The sequence below is a fragment of the Chlorocebus sabaeus genome, chromosome 29 (assembly GCF_047675955.1).
Source record: "Chlorocebus sabaeus isolate Y175 chromosome 29, mChlSab1.0.hap1, whole genome shotgun sequence".
NCBI classification, from domain to species: domain Eukaryota; kingdom Metazoa; phylum Chordata; class Mammalia; order Primates; family Cercopithecidae; genus Chlorocebus; species Chlorocebus sabaeus.
In genome coordinates this window covers 21,133,620-21,154,616 of record NC_132932.1, presented here as the reverse complement: position 1 = coordinate 21,154,616, position 20,997 = coordinate 21,133,620, and the positions used below count along the sequence as shown (strand labels likewise).

Genomic DNA, 20,997 nt, shown 5'->3' with positions numbered 1-20,997 from the left:
CCACGCCCATGCACGGAAGCTCCTCCCTGCCAGGCCCCAATGCGGTCGCCAGAGTTTAAGCCCCGCCCCAGCAGCACCAACAGCCCAGCTCCACCCCGCCCCGCAGCCAGTGCTCCTCGGCAAGCTCCGCCTCTCACTCCAGGTGGGAGCCACCCTGGTGAGGGGCCAGCCGACTGCCCCCTTGGTACTCCTCTGGGCGGCCCAGGCTGGGGGACTTTGGGGCCCTGGGGGCCGGCCCTGGTATCTGTGTTCCTCTGGGACACTCTGCACCTGCAGCCAGGAGTCGTCCACATGCAGGCTCAGGGGTAGGCTGACGGTGGTCGTGATGTCCCCGATGATGGTGAGCACCTCCTTCAGCATGTGGTGCATGCGCAGCATCTCGTCGCGCCGCTGTGCCTCTTCTGCCAACTGCTCCACCAGTGTGTTCTGGTCCCCACATGAGTACAGACTGGCCAGCAGCTCCAAGATGATGAACTCCGTGGTCTGAGAGTGGGCAATCGGAGAAGAAGGTCAGGACCTGATGCCTGTGCCGCACTGGCTGCCGTGCTGGGCCCTGCTGGGACGGTGCGCTGGACTTGGAGCCCCTTGGAGTATGGCTTTTCACACCGGCTTCTACACCGCTTCAACTGGAAGATCCACCTCCCCACTGCCTTTTCTCACTCAGATGGGGACACCGAGGTACAGAGGAAAAGACACCTGTCCCATGTTACTGATCTGGGAGGGGACTCAGGACCTATCATGCCAATAGAATACTTGTCTATTCAGTTGTTGTTTTGTTTGGCGGGGGTGGGGGTGGTGATAAGGTCTCGCTCTGTCACCAGGCTGGAGTACAGTGATCACTGCTCACTGCAGCCTCAACCTCCTGGGATCAAAGTGATCCTCCCATGTCAGCCTCTCGAGTAGCTCGGACTACAGTCACGTGCCACCACCAAGCCCAGCTATTTTTAAAATTTTTGTGTAGAGACAAGGTCTCACTATGTTGCCGAGGCTGGTATGGAACTCCTGGGCTCAAGTGATCCTCCCACCTCCGCCTCCAGGAGTGGGAGTTGGAGCTGATGCCTGGATACAGGAGCTCTGTGGGTGGGAGCGAAACAAAACACAGGGGGTCCTGAGCTCTGGGGAGCAAGCAGTGTCCTCTGGTGAAGGAAATCCTAGACTTGCAGGCAGAAGTTGTGCCTCTTACTCGCCATGTGCTCTGAATACAGTTACCCGCCCTCCATGAGCTTCAGTTTCCTTTCTGAAAAGTGGGGACACCTGACCCCTTTCCTGCCCAGTTCAGTGTTGTGGCACAGGGCTGCTGTCAAGACAAGACTCAGTCCTGGCCTCCTCCCCGAGTGGGCCAGGTAGCCCATGTAGCCTCTTCCAGGCTTTCCTGGGTGGCACTGCCAGCCTGGCCCCCTGGTGCCCATTCAATCTAGTCCTTCCTATTGCTGGAGAACGGGGAAGCTCTGAGTAACATGAGACTATAGAGTGCGAGACGGTTGCTGATGGTCTGGTCCCGTCCCTTCCTCATTCCTGGGCTATCCTGAGAAAGGCTCCCAACGACTGGTAAGCAGCAGCTGTAGACAGCAGCCCGATGAATATCTCATTGTGGGGAGGGGGCCATAGCAGGAGTGGGGCTCCAGGGAAATACAGAACCCAGGCCTCAGAGGTGCTGATGTGAGAGACCCAAGAAACCTCAGCTTTGCACTTGCTGAATACCATCTGCACCTCTCAGGAGGGAGAGTGCCAGGCTCAGGAGGTCCTTGTCCAAGCAAGGCAGCTTAGAAAGGGGGCTAGGGGTGGGCTCTGCCATTTTCAAGGGCTGGCAGGGGGACCCCTCTGGAGGTACTTGGAGCAGTACCGCATGCCATGGCTTCTGAGTGACAGAGTCAGCTCTGCACCCCACAGGACTGTTCCCTATCCAGAACTCACTGTGATCATGTGCTGGGTTCAGATGCCCACACAGTCTCCTGGTGGGAGCGCCAGGTGTGCTAACTGTAGGCCCAGGACGGCCTACAAGAGTCTGCCCTGCTCTGCCTTGCTATGGAACAACTCCTGTTCTGCCTTTGGGGAGAGGTGTTCATTTAAACGATGACTGGGCTGGCCCCCATGGCACAGTTACCACACAGGCTGCTGCTATCCATGGCTGAGAGCTCCAGTTCTTCTCTGAAGCCACCAGGATGGATGAACGGCAGCTTCATCCTCTTGGCCGACTCAGTTGCCTTTCATCAGCTCATCTGCTCCTAGGATCCACTCTGCCTCTGGCTGGCACCTGATCTGAATCCCAGGCTCACACCTCTGCCCACAGGCCCAGCAGCTGCTTCACCTTCAACTCCCTCCCCCACCAAGCACTGCCCCTCACCAGCTACTGGGGTGCCACTAGTGCCCCTACATGGTGTTCCCTCTCCAGACCCTCGGGTCCAGCTGTAGCTTCCTTTTGGAAGCCACACCCCAAGACCCCAGCCCTGCTCTAGGGCCCTGTATCCCCAACTTCCTGCATCCTTCTCTCTCATCCTGGGAAGATGAATTTGCCCTGCCAGCCAGACAGCTCCTGGAGGGCAGGACACCAGGGCCTGGACCATGGTAGGCCCGGCAGTGTCTGCTGACAGTGATGCTGGAGCTGGTGCCCATGTCCACATGATGTCCATGGCACAGCGGCCACCTGAGGCTGGGGGCATCTGGGCGGTGGCTGCAGAGTGGGGCCCTTACTCTGGCTAAGTGAAGTTCACCAGGTCCTCCCCTGTGCTGTCATGCTGGGCATGGAAGAGCTGACCTAGCCGGGGGCCCCGCACCACACAGGAAGAGCAGAAGCTGGAGGTTGGTGCCTGCACTGGAGCTGGCTCTGAGGTTCTGGCTGCTGAGTGGCTGGACAGACCCTGCCAGAGGCAAAAGGGGCCATCAGCCTTTGTGATCCAGGCCCAGGCCTGTGGCTGCAGAGAGGCAGCGTGACCCTGGCATGCCACTCTCAGCTCTGCCCTAGCCCCCAGCACCCAGGAATGCCCACAATCAGCACCCCCAGCAAGACAGACAGCGTCCGGCTGCCCTCCAGCAAGAGGAGCACTTGCTTCTGGGCCATCACTCAGAAGTGTCTAGAGGAAGTGTGCTCACCGTCAGAGAGGCCAAAGTGCATGCCTCCGCCCAGGGCTTTTGGCGACAGGGGCATTGGGTCTGACTGACCTGAGCTGGCTCCCCACCTTGGGGTGCTCCTGCGGGCAGCAGGAACCCGGGGCTTGGCCCTCAGCACCCACCTCTGTGTGAGAACAGCACAAGCCTGCCGTCCAGCTGGGCCTGCGTGAAGCTGCACACTTCGGTGCCTGGCACCGCCCACAGCACTACCTGCCCATTGCTGGGCTGCTCAATGGTCCAGACCAGGTCCTTGGGCCCAGAGTAACCATCCAGGTCCTCAGAGCCTCTGTTGGGATGGGCACAGTGGCCTCCTCCCACATCTGGGGACACGCCTGTGAAGGTTCTGCCCTGCCACGCTCACCCACCCCTTCCTCCCCGGCCCTAGGCTGCCCTGCAGCTCAGGCCCTCAGGTGGCATCGAGTCTGGCACTGCTCTGGCTCCCCTGCACAAAAGGACCGCCCCGCATTCACCTTCCCTGTCACCCCAGGGAAGGCCACCCTCCAGGCCCAGCCTCCCTGCTCTTCATCTGCCCTAGTCCTGTGTCCCTCAAGACCAGCTTGTGTCCCCTACCCAGGAAGGCCCCAATTCTTACCCTCACCAAGTTCTCACCCCCAGAAACCCCCAATGCTGACCAACAGTGCTCCTTAATCTGTCTCATTCGTGGGACAGGGGTCTCCTTTCCGACCCTCCATGTGTGCCTGGCAGGGGCTGGGCACAGGTGGGAATGGTGATTTTAGAAATGGGCCCTCTTTCCAGCTGAGGGAGGGGTGGGAGGCACGGAGAGTTGGGGCTGATGGTTGGCACTGTCCCGTAGCACAGAAGCAGCGCTGGGATGGGCCCAGGGGCTTCCAGAGCAGTTACGGGCCCTCCTCATGTTGGGCAAAGGGGACCCCTTTCCAGGCCTCCCACTTGCAAGCAGAGTAGGCGCCTGTTCCTGAGGTCCTGGTACCAGTCTTGCTGGGTCAATTACTTGCGGGCAGTGCTACAGGGGGACTCACATGCCCGGAAAACAGCCCTCTGGTATTCCTGGGCTTCCTCCCCCAGCCCTAGGGAGCCCTCAGGCCAAGCCTTGGCAGGAGGGGCCACAGTGTCGGGGGCAGGGCCCCATCTCTGGGCTCCCGGAGCAAACACAGGGGGATGGTCCCATCTGGTGGCCACACTGCCACACAGCCATCCCACCCTGTGGTTCCACAACGCTGTGTCCCACTCTTCTGTGGCCTCCGCACCACGAGGCCACCCCCTACAGGCACATCCTAGACCACCAAAGCCCCCCGCGGTGTCTCACGTCAGAGACAGCACAAGTCAGCCCTCTTGTGGAAGCTTCAGTGACTCCTGCTGACTGGGGAGGACGCAGCCCAGAAGCTGGTGTTCAAAGCCCTGCCCTTTCTGTTCCACCAGAACTACTTCTGCAACCATGGAGAAGTCCCATCCCATGTCTGGGCCTCAACTTCCACCTCTGCCAAATGGGGGCCTTGCTCTGCTGTGGCACAAGGGCAGGAGTTTAGGGAGCCAAGCCGTGGCCTTCACGTGCTGGGGTGAAGGTGGGAAGCTTCATGGTCCCGCCCTGATGCCTGCCCTTAAGGGCTTGTAAGTGATTCTGTCAGGTGTTCTGGTCCTAAGCCACAGGAAAAGGAACAGCAGAGCCACCCGTGGCTGCTCAGAAGTCTGCCTACAGTATTGCAAACGTCCAGTAACAAAACCTCCCACCGGTGTTCTATTTCAGCACAATCTCACATCTCTCCTTCCAACTGCATGAGGCACACAGGAGTGGCCCCATTTTGCAGAGGAGGAAACTGAGGCTCAGAGAGGGGGAGATCTGTGCCGGGAAGTAGGGGACGCTGGCCTCTTTCTCAAAGCAGACATGGGGGGTGGTCCCAGGAATACGCTCACCTGCAGGCCTGAGTTTGTGGTGAGGTCGGATGGTTGGCCATTGACAGGCAGGATGGTGACAGTGAAGGCCACAGGATGGCTCTCGCGGTCCATCCCCGAGACATTAGCCATCAGGACAAAACTGTCAGTGTCTCGCTCCCCTCGTGCACATAGCAGATCAGCTGCTCTTCCACCGAGGGGCAGGCCCAGGGCTGGCAGTCAGGACCCAGCAGCACCCTTCATGCCCTGCCTTTGGGTGCAGGAGAAGACTGACTTTCAGGGCTTCAGCTTCCATTGGTGGAAAACGGGGATCATAAGTTCTGGCTCCCAGAAGAGTTGTGGGGAAGAAAGGAGATACAGTTTTTTATTTTATCTTATCTTATCTTATCTTATCTTATTTTATTTTATTTTTGAGACAGAGTCTCGCTCTGTTGCCCAGGCTGGAGTACAGTGGCGCGATTTTGGCTCACTGCAACCTCTGTCTCCCAGGTTCAAGCAGTTCTCCTGCCTCAGCCTCCTGAGTAGCTGGGACTACAGGCGCATGCCACCACACCCTGTAATTTTTTGTATTTTTAGTAGAGACAGGGTTTCATCGTGATAGCCAGATTGGTCTTGATCTCCTGACCTCATGATCCGCCCACCTCAGCCTCCCAAAGCGCTGGGATTACAGGCGTCAGCCACCGAGCCTGCCCTGAGATACAGTATTGAAAGCATAGGTGCTTCTGAAATGTGACTCCCTGTCTCCTCTCTGTGTATAACCCCCTGGACTGGGAGTCCCTGGAGCTCCCTCCACTCTGTCCCCAGAGCTGGGCTGCAGACCCTGGGCCTCTCACAGCCATACCTCTCCCCAGCAGAAGGCGCTGAGGGTCTTGGCATGAGGCCCATCTTCCTTCTGCAGGGCCTCACGCCAGGATGGCTCCAGAATCTGCAGGCCAAGACCCAGGAGAGTGGAGAAGTAGGGCCCAGTGACGCGGAGCAGTGGAGGGACCAAGGCGTGGCTGCCACCCTCGGGGACGCTGAAGTTTTGCACTCCCAGTGGGGATGACAGTGGGCAGCACCTCCAGCTCTACGATACGTCCTCGAGGGGAGCACCCAGGCTGAGGCCACAACCAGCGAGAAGGCATCGCTCCAGGCCTCAGGGCAGGAGTGCAGGTACAGGATCCTGCCTGCGTCCACCGCCTCTTGGGAGAAGCACTGCATGGGGTCTAGGCTGGGTGGCTCATCTGCCAAGGCGCCAGGCAAAACCATCACCAGGTAGCTGGCACTCAGTGGGCTCTTCACTGAGAAAACGATGTCTGCCTCCTGCGCTGCCTGGTTAACAGAGGTCATGAGGACCAACAAGGGAACACAGATGGGTCTCAGAGGGGCCCACTGTGGCCCTAGGCAGCCAGAACAGGCTTGATCTTGCTCACCAGATACCATTGCTCATTTAGTCACACAAACACACGTGGGTTCACACACACAGCACCCAGACATGCAGCTGTTCACATTTTTTGTTTTTTAAGACAGAGTCTCACTCTGTCACCCAGACTGGAGTGCAGTGGTGCAATCACAGCTCCCTGCAGCCTCAACCTCCTAGGCTCAAGGGCTCCCACCTCAGCCTCCCAAGTAGCTGGGACCACAGGCATCAGCCACCATGCCCGGCTAATTAAAAAAAAATTTTTTGTAGACACGGGGTTTCACTGGGTTGCCCTGGCTGCTGGACACGTTATACCCACGCCACACACGGTTCCAGGGGGTTGGTCACACAGCTTGAGATGCACTCCCTCGGGGAGGTGCATAATCACATGTCCCCAGACTCAGTGACACAGACACACGAGTTCATCAGACACTGACGCAGCCGCACATGTCCACATGCGCGTGTGCACACGCACACACACAGGCCCCCCTGCTCAGGATCTGTTCAGGCCTGTGGCTGGTTTGCTGGCAGTGTCTTCCCCAACCCCTGCTATTACCACCCAGGACCATGGGAGCATGCCCCGCCTCGCCCCACCCCTCCTAGAGGCACAGGCGCCCCCAACACAGGCCCTACAGAGCTCATGCCCCAAAGGCCACACGGGCTCCCTCACCTCGTGGGCCATCCACAAGAGGCTAAACCACCCCCAAACTCACATTCCTGTTCTGTGCCTTTGCCCAGAATGTTTCTTTTGCCTGGAATACCACTCCCCATTCTCTGCTCCCAGTGGCCTGTGCTCTTCAGAGCCCGGCCCAAACACTGCCTCCTCCATGAGGCCTTCCTGATGCCAGATCTGCTGGCTTGCCGTGGGCCCCAAGCTCCAGACATGCAGACCAGAAGGGTCCCCGAAATGAGTAGTGTAGGAGAGTAAGGCCAAGAGCATGCAAGAACTGGCCTGAGGTCACAGGGCATGTCAGTGAGCTCGCTGCAGGGCCCGTGGCTGCTCTGTGGGGTTCCTGGGTGGGCAGAAGCCCTTGACAGACCCTCCTAGTCCTGGTCTGGGCTCCGAGAGCGGGATACATGGGGGTCTGAGGTGCAGCGGCCTGTCTCCACAGCTAGCCATCCCCAAAGTTCAGGACCCGTGATGCCCTCCCAGGGAACTGACTGCAATGCAGATTCTTGGGCTTCACTTCAGAGATTCTGTAGGGCTCGGTGGGGTCCAGGAATCTGCATGCTCAGCCACGCCATGGACACGAGTGGACACGATCTCTAGAGGCACACACAACTCCCAGGAGGATGGGTGTACAGCAGGCTCCCCAAAAACTCTTGGGAACACAACATATACAGGAGCACATCTGAGACACGTGCACACACACAATCTGGGACCACCACAGCCACAGCCCAAATCACATGTGTACCTGGCATGGAGGCTGGGCAGGAGACCCTCTACTGGTCCACTACCCTGCTCACCACCTCCAGCTCCTCACCTCCAGCTGGTCCCTTCTGATCTCAGCTGCCTCTCCCTGGAAGATGTAGATCTTCTTGTGCCAGGCCAGCTTCAGTGGGGCTAGTGGGCCCTCCAGGGCAACAGTCACTAGTAGTGTGGCATCCGTGTGCACTGGCCCTGTTTCCATTGAGAAGGCCAGGGTGCTGCGGGGTCTGAGGCTGCCACTATGGCCATAGAGAATGGCCCCATTCAGCAAGTACTGCTGGGAGATGACTGTGGCTGGCTGAGTGGCCCGGAGCAATTGTCCCTAGCGAGGACACTCTGTGACGTGGTAGTGGACCTCATCCTCACTGCGGATGTTGAGGTTGGTGTCCAGGTGGAGCTCGGCCGTGTTGATGGTACCCTGGCCTCCTTGAGGGACCGTGAGGCCAGAGCCATTGGCCACACAGAGGTAGGGCTCCAAGGCCTACACCTCCAGCAGAGTGGTGGCCTGGTGCTGCCCATCAGACACCTGCAGCTGGATCCAGCGTGGTCAGCCCGAGTGCACAAACAGGACTCACTGCTTCCTGAGGTCCCTCATGGATGAAGCAGTAGATGGGCTGCATGGGCTCATCCACGGCCATGATACTGCCAAAGAGGAAGTCCTTGTGGGTCAGCACCAGCTGGGCATCAGCAAAGCCCAAATCAGCACTGCTGAAGGCCACGTCGACTGTAGTCAGCAGCCGCCACCTACCCCGGGCCACATGGAAGATGTGGCTGATGATCTGCATAGAGGCGTGGTCATTCACGGGCTGGATGGCCACTTGGAAGACACCCGGTACCTCCTCCCAGGCCATGTCACCACTGCTCTCATCCTGGCGGGTAGCAACAAATGGGATATCACCTTCTGTGACCTCAGAATCATCATGCTGGTAGACCAGCCGGCCACACAACAGGTCTCCATTGGTGAAGGATGTCACCATAGTGGTCTTGTCCTGTGTCCCATGCCAAGTCAACCTCCCATGGCGGGGGCCACTCCATGACCTCATAGAGGTAGCCGGCACTGTTGAGACTCTAGAAGAGCTGGTCAGTAGAGAGGCACCCTCATCATCCTCAGGCACCACGAGTGCATTGGTGAGGACAGGCATGTCTGGGTCACCGCCAGTATGGATGGAGAAAGTACAGAGCAGGGAGAAATATGGAGGAGCTGTGACACAGAAACAGAAGGTGTCCTCCACTGCCACTGAGGTGTACCTGGCCAGCCTGTACATCATCCTGGGTGAAGCCCTGGCCACCTGACAGCCTCGTGCCCTGTAGTTGAAGGCTGCCTTTCCTGGGAGCCTGAACCACCTCATAGTGGAAGGTTGGAGGGCTTGGGCCTGCCTCCTCCGGAGTGGCCTCCAGATGGGCTGTGGTGAGGGTGTCCTGCTGGGTGTCCTGAGTGTGCAGTGGCTCCAGCCGTAGCATCCACACTGTGGCTCTCTGGATGGTCACTGGGAAGGACAGATTGCTCAAGATTTCCCAGCCCACCTGTACCTCCAGATCCAGGTTCTCCACGGTGTCCTCGACGTGGTGCTGTGGGTGGGTGCTCAGGTACCTCACGCGGCCCTACTCCACACCCTGCTAGTGGAATGCCTGTGTGGCCCACCACTCAGCACCCTCTATCCCACTAGACCCTGCTTCTGCAGCTCCGTGAACTGCAGGGCTCCAGCGACGCGGAACAGCACGCTAACATCCTGCCACACAGCGCTGGTCTCCACCGACAGGTTGGTGGGCAAGATGGGCATGGCAGAGCCCTGGGCCAGGCACAGTCCTGTGCTGTGGTGGATCCGTATGAACAGCTGGACAGCCACCACCTTCAGTGTGGCCGAAGGGGGGTTGCCTGCAGTCCATCGCTGATCCAGAAAGTCAAGTGCTGTGCAGGGCCACCGCGGCGGTCATAGACTAGGCTGCCGGCCTCCAACTCCCAGCAGGAGAACTCAGTCACCGGCTCCCCAGGCTGCTCCACGGTCTCAGTGCTCCACGGGGAGGCCAGAGGGGGCGCCAAGGAGCTAGAAGGCGAGGCCCTCATAGGCAGAGTCCGGGTCATAGGCCTGGAAAACCTCAGGCCCCAGTGGCTTCTGCGTGTGTTCCAGGAACACCATGAGGCTGCCACGTGGGAAGATGATGCCGCGTGGGTCACTGACAGGGTGAACCTGGAAGGGCAGAAGGTCATTTTGGCCCTTCCGTAAGCATGAGGGCATGCGCATCAGAGGTGTCCTCAGGGCCATCGTGGATGAAGCAGGCCTTGCGGTTCACCATGTCCAGGAGGGTGAACATTTTTCATGCCTGGGCACCCGGGATGTCCAGTTCAAGCTCACCCTAGCATGCCCCTCAGGTCACACTGAACAGCACCTGGGATGTGCGCAGCTCAGCTTCCATCAGGGCCAGCATGGGTTGCCACTCAAGCCAGGCTGTGCCACCCTCAGCCACCACCAGTGGGCAGACAGTCAACAGCTGGGTGAAATTAGCAGACAGGGTGCAGCCCTAGCTTAGGCACGCATGGCTCAGCTAGCTCCATGGCCAGCCAAGCCTTGGGGGCCAGCATGGAGAAAGCTTCGTAACGGTCACAGGCATCATCCTCATACTCCTCCACCTCCTCCAGCCCTCAGCCAGCCGCCATGTTGTGCGTCAACAAGGCTTCCCGCAGCCCCCGCCTCTGGCCATTGACACTGAGGTCTTCCATGCAGCCATCCCAGCAGGGAGGCATTGGCGGCTCCTCGTGTCAGGTCTGGGCGGTATTCCTGGAGGTGACAAGAGGCCTCTGCAACCAGCCCCCCAAGAAGGAGACTGCCATGTGGCTCCAGGTAGCTGAGGACTCCTCGGTTCGAAGTACATGTGGGGTACTGGTCCATGGAGATTTCCAGCTGGTGAATGTTGATGTGGACACTGACCTTGCGGGGCTGCCTGTCAGCCACAGGCACACTGCTGAGGAGCAATGCAGTACCCTGGCCCTTCTCGACCATGGCCCACAGGTGGCCCTCAAATATGTCCACATGGATGAAGTCCCCATGCGGGTCCCCTGCCTGGAAGGCCAAGGGTGCCTGCTGGCTCTGTGTGGTGAGTGTCAACTCCAGGGTTCCTTCATCCTGAGTGCCCCAGGCAGGGACAGCAGCTAAAGAGTGGTGCCCAGAGAAGCCCAGGGTCACATCCTCACTGGCAGAAAACTCTTCAGCACAGCCCTCACGCACGTCGGGGGTCAGAGGCCGGAGGAGGCTGCAGTCACTGAGGGTGGCTGCATAGGGGCAATCTCTCAGGGGACAGCTGGGTCCCCTCAGGTAGGGCAGGCCAAGGCTCCCAATGCTCCCAACAAAGAGCCCACAGGGGACCCCTATGGGGCTCCCAGGACTGCAGAGGAGGCATTCAGAAACCCATCAACTGACAATGTGGCCCAGCCCTCTGAGACAGTCAGCACCATAGTGTGGGGGATGGAGTCGCTCAGCAGCATTTCTGCTGGGGTCTGCAGCCTCAGCTCCTCCTGGCCCAGGACAAGTCTCACCTGAGGAGAGATGCGGAATGGGAGATGGGGGCAGCACCTTGAATCCATCATTTCCCTTATAAAACGCACAGTGGGTTCCCCACAGTTGGGGCCCCAGAGCAGAAAACCTAGGACAAGGGCCTCTGGTGCCACTCCTCTTGCCTTCCTACCATCTCTTTATTCATCCTCCAAACACTCACCAAAGGAAACTCTGGGCCAGGCCTGAATGGGCTCTGGGGACCCTGATGTGAATCAGATGTGCTCCTTGCCCACAAGGAACTGACATATAGCAAGATGCTCTTCTAGAAACGCAACCTGTATTTTTAAATTCTCCTTCTCTTTCCTTGAGGGAGAGGTGCCAGAAATACTGTCTTGGAATCTAGATTTCACCCCGGAATAATGGGTAACTCAGAATTCCTTGATCAGTCCCCCTAAATTTGGCAAAGTTTTTCAAGGTCACTGAGGGAAGCCAGGCTAACTGCTCAGGGATAGGGAGCCCAGGCAGATGCTCTGTGTTCGGAAAGAAAAGCTCCCTGACCTGTGGTGGAGGGAGATCTCAGGGACAGATCAAGGACATAGTTCTGTCACCATGACAATGACACCAGAAATGGCTCTGGTATGGTGCTCCCAGATGCTAGAACAGGTGGTGGCAGAGTATGGGAACTGCAAAACCAGAACAATGAGAGACATGATCTTGGAGTCCTGGTACGGTGCATCTCTGTAGGGGTGTGGCATCACTGTACCCACAGAGCTCAGCAGCCATCAGTGCCAGACTGCACCACATTAGTGTTCAACAGTGACACCATGTGGCAGTGAGCAGCAATGACAGCAGCAGACTGACCAAGCCCTAGTCCTCTTCTCACTGGGGTGTGGAAGGAGATGGTTGCCCCAAATTTGACTTTTTGTTTTTTTCTTTCTAAAATAGAGACGGGGTCTCATTGTGTGACTCAGACCAGTCTTGAACTCCTAGGCTCAAGTGATCTTCCCACCTTGGCCTGCCAAAGTGGTGGGATTATAGGCATGAGTCACTGCACCTAGCCTGCCCCAAATTTGGACTAAGACCCTGGATTCTTAAACTCTTCATGGTATGGGGGAAGACTCAAGAAGGAGCCACAAGACTCCTTGATAATAAAGCTTGTGGTGTCTTGAAGGATGAAATGGAAAAATGAAGCTGAGGCAGTACTGGTGCTGTTACTGTAGTGGACAGACAGTGGTAGTGCAGAGAAATTGGTGCAGTGCCACAGGGATGCACAGGGGTCATGGGGGCTCACGAGGGGGCCTCGCCCAGGAGGAGGGGACGCTCACACTGAAACTTCAAGGACAGGCTAGAGTTAGGCAGGTGCAGGGAATGAGTGAGGCACGCACCTGGCAGAAGTAGTGTACTGACCAAAGGCCTGGCAGCAAGTGACCATAAGATGGCCAGGAACTGAAAGCAGTTCAGTGCAGTCAGAGCACTAATGGCCAGGGAGGGCTTGTGGTGGGAAACATGGTTGGAGGGAGCCGGTGGGCAGAGCCAGTTCAGGAAGGATTTACCATTTCTGGGCTGCTGCTGCCCATCCCATGGTGGAGAACTTGAGGCCCCAAGATAAAAGTGACTTACACAAGGTCACACAGCCAGCTGGGGTTCAAAGCTAGAGAAGGAATCTCACCCCCATCCCACGGGATGTCATTCACCTGCAGGCATCCGGAGTAGAGCTGCAGCAGGAGGTGGTCAGCTGGGCCTGCTGCCAGGAGAAGGAGGGCTTTAGGTTGGGAGGTGCAGAACTGCAGCTGTAGGTCTATGTCGGTCAGAGCCGTGGCCACAGACACCTCCAGGTGGTTCTCACCGAAGAACGAGGCTGTGTGAGAGAGGGAGCTCTGGTCAAGGCTCAGCTTCTTGCCTGGAGGAGGTGAGGTGCCATAGAGAGGGATGGGTGGGTTGCAGAAAGGGGTTCATGCTGCTGCACCCTCATGGTTCCGCTATATGGTGCTGCCTCTGAGCACTGCCCAGATCCCAGCATTTCCCTGGTCCTGGCACCAGAAGGCACAGCCTCACCTTGTGTCCAGGGTAGACCTTGACTTTGCAGGAGGTCAGACCCAGAAATTCCCAGCAACTCAGGTCTCCTCCTTAAGAGATTCCTGGAGCCAGAGGCCTCCGCCAGCTCTGACTCACCTCCCCTGGGCCCCAGAGGAGTCTCCCTCCCAGGTCTGGCTCCCTGACCCAGCCCAAAGGGAAACATCACTGGCCTGATCACCTGGCTTGGTGGTCACAGCCCCAAGGAATGGAGTTTCTGGAGAATCACCCCCAGTCCAGACTGATTCCTGCTGATATTCCTTCTCCTAAGTGCCCTTGTGCTTGGGCTCCTGTGCAGCACCTGCCGTGCCATGCCCTGCCTCCATGGATTGGCTGGGGCCATGGCTGGGATCTGGGGATGGTTTCAGTGGAGCCCACCTATCCCCGCTCCTCTATCAGGTCATTCTTTCAGCTGCCATTGAGGGTGGGGGCGGGAGATTATTGGCCTCAGTTTGCCAAGGAGCAAAGGCTCTGAGGCCAGATGGGGACCATATGCAGTGTCAAACCAAAGTGGGCCCACACTTCCTCCATTAACCCTGCTACTGCTTTCTGCTGGAGAGCTATTCACAGTCGCCGCTGAGCAGTCAGATCCAGCCCCATTGTTTCCACCATGGCCAAGGAACCAGGAATGAGAACAGCTGAGCTCCCAACTGCCCCAGGCCACCACTCAGGCTGAGGCTGAAGACAGGGCCTAGGAGGGGCTGAGGGTCTGCAGGGCAGACCAGAGAAGGCCTCACCAGGAAGAAGGCCATGCCTGGGGTTGCCTGGGGTTAGTGGTTCCCATGCAAGGCCCGTTCTGTCCCACACTGGGACGACTCCTCTTTTGAGTTGCCGCTTCCTCCAGGCAGTTTCCCCAAATGAGCATCCCTGACTTCCAACCTGCTGCCATAATTTCTGGTCTATGCCTTTTGTGGTGATAAGAGCCAAATACAACTTTGACTTTGCCTGCAGATGTCCAGGACTAGGGGGCAGAAAAACACGGGTTAAAAACCGTGATTCATCCCTGTTGAGTTTCCCTCAAACCCCAAGAACAAGCACAGGCTGATGGCCTTGATAGGATGATCCAGTACTGGCCTCACATGTGCTGGTCCCTGGCCAGCCTGAGCCAGCTGTCATCAGTTCGAGGAAGTAGCTTCAGCCATTGCAGGAGTTGGAGATTTCTACGCCCTAAGGGCAGCCGGCCCCACCTGGAGAGATGTTCAGGAAAGATCCCATAAGAGCCCCTCGGGCTGAGTTAAATCCCCTGTAGTTATCCCCTCCTCCTGTCGGGAAGCTAAGGGAATCAAGTAAGCCCCGCAGACCATCTGCGCGGGGGCAGCGGCGCAGCAGGCTCAGCAGGCACAGCACAGCTTGGTGCCAGCAAGAGACAGACCAGGGAACTGCAGGTGGCGGCCACCTACTGGGGTGCCTTATCTGCAAAGACATTGATTCCTAAGAGCGAAACACAGCACACTAAAGGGAGGGAGGCCATAGCACAAGGGGTGGGGGCACATGGCCCTGCAGGATGGAGCCACCACCGTCACCGGCTGGAATAGCTCACAGCAGCTGCCAGGAGCCGACTGTTGCATTTTCAGGAATTTTGAGAGCCAGGTGATACTGCCCACAGTGGGATATTTATACCAGGCAAAGAGGCAAATACTGAAAATCAGGGTTCCCTCTCCCCAAGAAAGCCCATTGCTAAACATTTACCTACCCAGCACCCATGGGGAAGGGGACACATCTCCCTGTGCCTACCCACCTGTGTTAGTCAGGGTTCCCTAGAGGGATAGAATAAGAGATATATAGATATAGGTATAGAGATAGATAGATAGACAGATAGAAAGGGGAGTTTATTAAATTTAACTTACACAATCACACGGTCCCACAATAGGCTGTCTGCAAGTTTGAGGAGCAAGAAGAGCCAGTCCGAGTCTCAAAACTCAAGAACTTGGAGTCCGATGTTAGAGGGCAGGAAGCATCCAGCAGGGGAGAAAGATGTAGGCTGGGAGGCTGGTCCAGTCTTGCCTTTTCACATTTTTCTGCCTGCTTTATATTCACTGGCAGCTCATTAGATGGTATCCACCAGTATTAAGGGTGGGTTTGCCTTCCCCAGCCCACTGACTCAAATGTTAGTCTCCTTTTACCACACCCTCACAGACACACCCAAGGGATCAATACTTTGCAGCCTTCAACCCAATCAAGTTGACACTCAGTATTAACCATCACACCACCCTTGCACTAAAGGTATATGTACACCCACTAGGGCACGGTCAACGTCAGGAATCTGGGCCAAACAGGAACTGAAGGAGATGGTTGGCTGTAACCACTGAACCATCTGCCTGCAGCCCCCTCCCAGCAGAAGAGAGAAGAGCCTGTTTGGCCAGAGTGGAACGGTGGCAAGAAACAGAGGTAGTTTCCAGAGCACTGGGGTCTGAATGGGTCCACTGAGGGGCTGGGCCCTGCTGCTTCCTGTGGGGCTGAGCGGGAGGGGCTCACAGAGGCTGCCTTGTGCTGCTGGATTGCATAGCCAGTCAGGACCCCACACCAACAGAGGCCTCTGAGGCCTTGCTGGCCAGGGCTTTGGAAACTCTGACAGCGCCGCTTCCCCCACCTTCTGATCTCCTTTGTCTGCCCCTCTTACACTCTCTGAGGGCCTGCAGTTGCAAGAACCCAGAATCTCTGTCTTGGAGGTGGTGAGGGGCGGGGGCAGTTGAAGAGGGGCTTTGAATGGAGAGGGTCTGCAAGATAAAGATTTAATAAGCTAGGAGTCAATCCAGAAGACTTCCTGGAGGTGGTGATGGTGGTGTAGAGTCACAGAGAGGGAGGAATAGGCAGTCTCAGAGGACAGCAGCAAGTCCAAGTGAGAGACTGGCAGAGGTATACAGGACCCCAATGGGTGGGGTGAGGAGGGTTTCTGCTCCCTCACCCCCTAGAGCCTCTGGCTTATCACAGATAAGAGCCAGCTAAGCTTCAGGGGCTTTCCAGGAAAAGTATCCCTTTCAAAGGGTGTGACCTTTTCACCGCTCCCAACAGCACCCTAGAAATGGTTTGGCCTTTCCCCTCCCGTGTTCCACAGAGAACACAGCCAGCAGAGGACACATTATCTGTCATCCAGAAATGGGTCTGATTCTCAATCAAGGGACAGTAGGACTGGTAGAGACTGTCAGGCCACACGGCTGCCTGCACAGCACCCCCAGGCTTGGTGGGGGGTGAGGGGGTTGGCGGGGGCTGGCTGTCCACAGGCCGGGCATGACAGGGAGGCTCACCGGAGGTGGCACACTTTGGAGGGACAAAGTCAGGGGAGAGCTTCCTCTTGTTGGGCCACAAGACTCCACAAGGACAGCACGGTGACTGATTCCCAGTGCTAGAGGCGAGGTGATTGGCCATGTGTACATGTATATCTATGTGTGTGTGTGTGTGTGTGTGTGTGTATGTGTATTTATTTATTTATTTAGATGGAGTCTTGCTCTGTCCCCCAGGCTGGAGTGCAGTGGCGTGATCTCGGCTCACTGAAACCTCTGACTCCTGGGTTCAAGTGATGCTCCTGCCCCAGCCTGCCAAGTAGCTGGGACTACAGGCACCCGCCACCACTACCGGCTGCTTTTTGTATTTTTAGTAGAGATGAAGTTTCACCATATTGCCGAGGCTGGTCTCAAACTCCTGACCTTGTGATCTGCCTGCCTCAGCCTCCCAAAGTGATAGGATTACAGGCGTGAGCCACAGCACCCGGCTATTTATAGAATATGACCTCAACTATTTAAACGTATCTGTAAGGGTACATGTACTTTGATAACAACAACAACAACAACAAAAAAATACCTACTGATAGAAACTAGCCATCATGTCAACAGTAGTTATACTAGGTAGAGAAATTATGTGAGAGTTTAATGTTTTTATATTTTACTACTGATCTCAATGGTTCTTTATAAGTTTTATAATCAAGAAAAAAAAGGTTTCTAAAGTTTTTGCAAAATGGCAAGTTATATTTCTTTATATACTAAAGACAAAAACAAAACTTCCTATTTGAATACCTTTGACTTTTACCGCAGACTTATAGACCCTTGAAAGAAAAGGCAATTCCCTCCCACTAGTTCTGGTGTCATTCTCCCCATCTCTGCCTTCACTTCCACCTTGGTCTTTTTTCTACTTCCCACCTTGGCTACTGGTCGCTACCCAAAACATTTGGTTGCTTAATGGTTAGAATTCAGGGAAAAAGAGATCCTGAATTCCTAGTCTAATCTAAGGTTATACATGTGGGAAATAATAAAGAGAAACCAGGTAGTAAATAAGATTTGGAGGACTTAAAATACCCAGACTTTAATTCCTCTAAGATTAGAGTTATTAATCATGTTTTTATATCATATTATCACTTAACATTTAATTTGTAAATATAATGTTCATGAGGAAAAGAGAAAATAGCTTGGCTTCTTTCCTCACCGAATTGTTGTTCTTAGTATCTTCTAGATATTCCAGAACTGATGTCAGATTTGGCTCAACAGAGTGCACAAATCATATTGGTGAAGAAGATGAATAGGATTCCTGTTTAGCACAGACACCTGTGTTAAACGTTTACATACAGACTAACCCAAATATGCAATTAAACCACACCACTAAATGGCAAGATGACCATGGATTTAAACAAAATGTGTGGGGGAAAAGGCAACACATTAAAACCCATGTGAGGCGCTGGACTTCTGAGACAGCCATTCTCCTTGCATAGCACTGTCTGCTGCTACAGCTCATAGAAGTCAACAATTTTCTTCAACACTGGTAGGCAGCCTCTAAATGGACCCGATCACCCTCACCTCCTGCCATTCACACCCTTGTAAAATTCCCACCCCTGGACCTAGTGACTCACTTCTACCAAGGAGTATACAGCAAAAGTAATAACATCACTTCTGAGGTGAGGCTACAAGGAGACTATGATGCCTGCCTTGGTCACCCTTCTCCTGCTCTCTCCATTGCTCCCTCTGATGGAAGCCAGTTGCCATGTGATGAGGTGCCCTACGGAGAGGCCCACATGGCAAGGTATTGTAAAAGGCCTCCGACCAGTAGCCATCTAGAAAAGGAGGCCCAGTCCAACAGCCTCTGAGATGAATCCTGCCAACGTGAGCTTGGAGACGGATTCTCTCCCTATCCTGCCTTGGGATGATCCTGCCTTGGGATGATCCAGCCGCCTCCAACACCTTCACTGTCTGGTGAGAGGCCAAGCCAGCGAATCCAAGGTAAACTGCACAGACTCCTGACCCATAGAAACTGTGACATAATGTTTATTGTTTTAAGCTGCTAAATGTGTTACAGGGCAATAGATAAGTAATTCAAACACCATAAAATTCTAACATTTTATTCTATCACACGAACCAAGTAATACCAATAAATGCCATTACTATATATGATATTTTTGGAATAAAATTACATGTGATTTTTTTAAAAAGCTAATGAACTAAGCATCATGTGCTTTCACCCACTAACAAACATTCCCTCTGTTATGTTGTACTGTTTTCTATTATAAATTGGGGAAAAGCCATTATTATTATCTATTAGCTTCAGAATAACTAGGTTCAAGTCATGGAAAACAATTTTGCACAAACAACTTTTAAGAAAAACAAGATGGGCCAGGCGCGGTGGCTCACTCCTGTAATCCCAGCACTTTGGAAGGCTGAGGCGGGCGGATAACGAGGTCAGGAGATAGAGACCATCCTGGCTAACAGGATGAAACCCCGTATCTACTAAAAAAAATACAAAAAAATTAGCTGGTCATGGTGGCGGGTGCCTGCAGTCCCAGCTACTCGGGAGGCTGAGGCAGGAGAATGGCGTGAAGCCAGGAGGCAGAGCATGCAGTGAGCCGAGGTTGCGCCACTGCACTCCAGCCTGGCAACAGAGCGAGACTCCATCTCAAAAAAGAAAGAAAGAAAAAGAAAAACCAGATGGCTGGGCACAGTCCCTCATGCCTGCAATCCTGGCACCTTGGGAGGCCAAGTCGGGTGGACCACAAGGTCAGATCGAGACCATCCTGGCCAACATGGTGAAACTCCGTCTCTACTAAAATTTAAAAAAATAATAGCCAGGTGTGGTGGCGCACGCTGTAGTTTCAGCTACTCAGGAGGCTGAGGCAGGGGAATCGCTTGAACCCGGGAGGCAGATGAGATGTGCCACTGCACTCCAGCCTGGCGACAGATAGAGCAAGATTCTGTCTCAAAAATAAATAAATAAAATCAAAAGAAAAAGAAAAAAAAAAGTTGTATTGAAGGAGAATATCATTAACAGTATCTCTCTTCAATAATGATTTATTTTACTATTATCATTCCTCTCATTCCTCTCTTACTGTGTTCCAAATCTCTCTACAGGCTAAAAGAAAGCCTTCAGAATTAATCCTATTCTTTTTTTTCTTTTTTTGGTTTTTTTTGAGACCGAGTTTCACTCTTGTTGCCCAGGCTGGAGTGCAGTGGCACGATCTCAACTCACCACAACCTGCACCTCCCAGGTTCAAGCAATTCTCCTGCCTCAGCCTTCCTAAGTAGCCATCACGCCCGGCTAATTTTGCATTTTTAGGAGAGACGGGGTTTCTCCATGTTGGTCAGGCTGGTCTAGAACTCCCAATCTCAGACGATCCGCCCACCTCGGCCTCCCAAAGTGTTGGGATTACAGGCGCGAGCCACCATGCCCAGCCAATCCTACTCTTAAAGAACACCACTTACTGAGTATTGCATTTTCTTCTATAAATTCTTCAGCATACACTGAGAATACACCATATGGACCATTTTTACGCTTTTAATTTTGGGGCTTTTTTATTTTGGCTAACGAAATTGCAATTAGATTTAGGACCTCATTCTGTTAGGTATTTGTCTAGTAAACTTCAGCATAAGCAAAATAAAATACGTATTGTTGCTCTGGACTGAAACCCCTCAAAACCATATTTTAAAAATTACAAAAAAAAAATTAACTGAAATCAAGTTTTTAAAACCCTTGAAGATGAAAACATACGATATATACTAGGTCTAAGTACCTATTTCAGTGGTTCCCAAAGCGCGGCCCTCAGACCCCCCAGGTCCAAACTATTGTGACAGGAATAACAACATGGTGACACTAGCTGTAAGCATGCAAATACAATGGTGGGTAAAAATACTGGTACTTTAGCACAAACAAAGGCAGTAACACCAAACTACTAGTAGTCATGGTATTCTTCACCATGCACAGAAAATGTTTAAAAAGGAAGGGCGGGCGGGGCAGGGTGGCTCACGCCTGTAATCCCAGTGCTTCAGGAGGCTGAGACAGATGGATTACCTGAGGTCAGGAGTTTGAGACCAGCTTGGCCAACATGGTGAAACCCCACCTCTACTAAAAATACAAAAATTAGCTCGGTGTGGTGGTGCGTGCCTGTAGTCCCAGCTACTTGGGAAGCTGAGGCAGAAGAATCACTTGAACCCGGGAGGCAGAGGTTGCCTTGAGCTGAAATCGCGCCTATGTACCTCCAGACTGGGCGACAGAGCAAAACTCCATCTCCAAAAAGAAAAAGAAAAAGGAAGAGCAACAAAAGGTCAGTTTCATTTAAGAACGTCTATGATAAGGTTGGGAATTTTGGCTCATGTCTATAATTCCAGCACTTTGGAAGGCCCAGGCAGGGGGATCACTTGAGCCCAGGAGGTCAA

General features: G+C 54.5%; 1 pseudogene; it reads right to left on the bottom strand.

Annotated features, from left to right (window-relative positions):
- Window positions 1–378: 378 nt before the first annotated feature.
- Window positions 379–20,997, bottom strand: part of LOC103247780 (chondroitin sulfate proteoglycan 4-like) — a 44,884-nt pseudogene continuing 24,265 nt past the window's right edge.